The sequence below is a fragment of the Henckelia pumila genome, chromosome 1, assembly GCF_033568475.1.
Source record: "Henckelia pumila isolate YLH828 chromosome 1, ASM3356847v2, whole genome shotgun sequence".
Taxonomy (NCBI): Eukaryota; Viridiplantae; Streptophyta; class Magnoliopsida; order Lamiales; family Gesneriaceae; genus Henckelia; species Henckelia pumila.
Genome location: NC_133120.1, coordinates 34,631,168 through 34,632,774, shown reverse-complemented (window position 1 = coordinate 34,632,774; position 1,607 = coordinate 34,631,168). Strand labels below are relative to the sequence as shown.

The 1,607-nt window shown below is 41.0% G+C and overlaps 1 non-coding gene across 1 annotated transcript; it reads right to left on the bottom strand.

Annotated features, from left to right (window-relative positions):
* Window positions 1-546: 546 nt before the first annotated feature.
* Window positions 547-653, bottom strand: LOC140876833 (small nucleolar RNA R71). The gene has a single exon (XR_012149065.1). It is a non-coding gene; the product is annotated as a small nucleolar RNA R71 (small nucleolar RNA).
* Between the last annotated feature and the right edge of the window lie 954 nt (window positions 654-1,607).

Below are 1,607 nucleotides of genomic sequence, written 5' to 3'. Positions count from 1 at the left end.
TACAATTTTAATCACTCTTTTCCATCTGTGGATTGCAGGATTCTCTTGCAGTACATGCAACACTCACCTGAGGTACTATTGCCTTTTGATTCAGAAATCGAGAGAACTTTTCATAGGAGAAGAAGGCAACAACAGGAACAAGAAATGGAATAAGAGCATGAACAGGAACAACCAGTTTACAGATCCATGATGGATCTTGCCTTAACAAACATTGAAGGTGCTAGACCAAGCATCATCCGGCCAACTGTAGCAGCTAATCACTTTGAGATAAAGCCGGCCATTCTTCAAATGATTCAGAACACACTTCAATTTGGTGGGAGTGTCATCAATGAACCATATGTACACATCACAAATTTTTTGGAAATTTGTGATACATTCAAGATACAGGGAGTTTCTGATGACGCTATTTGGTTGCGTTTATTCCCTTTTTCACTTCGATACAAGGCGAAAGCATGGCTGACGAATTTACCTGCAGGTTCCATCATGACTTGGGATGATTTGGCGAAGTCTTTCCTCACCAAATACTTTCCACCATTTAAGTCAATGAAGCTGAGAGCTGATATCACAACTTTTTCCCAAGGAGAACAGGAAACATTTTACGAAGCATGGGAGCGCTACAAGGATCTACTGCGAAGATGTCCACACCACCAATTACCAGAGGTCTTGTGGTAAAAACTTTTTACTATGGTCTTACTCACTCAAATCATACCATGTTAGATGCAGCTGCAGGTGGAAATCTTCTGCGAAAATCGTCAGAGGATGGCTTTGAATTAATCGAGGAAATGGCATCTAGTAGCTATCATCCTCAATCTGAAAGGGGTGCAGCCCGAAAATCTTTTGGAATTCATCAAATTGATGCATTCACATCAGTGGCTGCTCAACTTGAAGTCATGAACAAAAGGATTGAGGAGCTAAGCGTGGGAAACTCTGTGATGCGAGTACAAGATGTGTGTTGTGAAAAATGTGGTGCAGAGCATTTCATGAAAGACTGTCAAACATTTTCTCAACCAGAGGGAGTTATGGCAAGTCACATGGGAAATAAAAATCGCCCAAGGAATGACCCATTTTCGAATTCATACAATCCAGGGTGGAAACAACATCCAAATTTCTCGTGGGGTGGACAAAATAATAAAGCATATGGAAATCAGAACTACAGCAGGCAGCCTCAAGAGGAGAAATCAAGCTTGGAGCAGATGATGCAGAAGTTTATATCATCTACTGAAACCCGCATGCAGAATCAAGATGCATCGATAAAGAATCTGGATAATCAAATAGGGCAATTGGCAAAATCAATTTCCAGCAGAGATCAGGGTACTTTTCCAAGTGACACTAAGAAGAATCCGAAAGAATAGGTGAAAGCAATTGAATTAAGGAGTGGAAAGACGGTCGAGCCTGAACCAAAAATCCCACTAAAGCAAAAGGATCCAGGGAGTTTCTCTATACCTTGTGTAATTAATGTTGTTCAATTTCATTAGGCTTTGTGTGATTTGGGTGCGAGTATAAATCTAATGCCTTACTCTGTGTTTAGGAAATTGAACTTGGGAGAACCAAAGTCCACCAGAATGTCGTTACAACTGGCGGACAGGTCCATCAAATATCCACGGGGT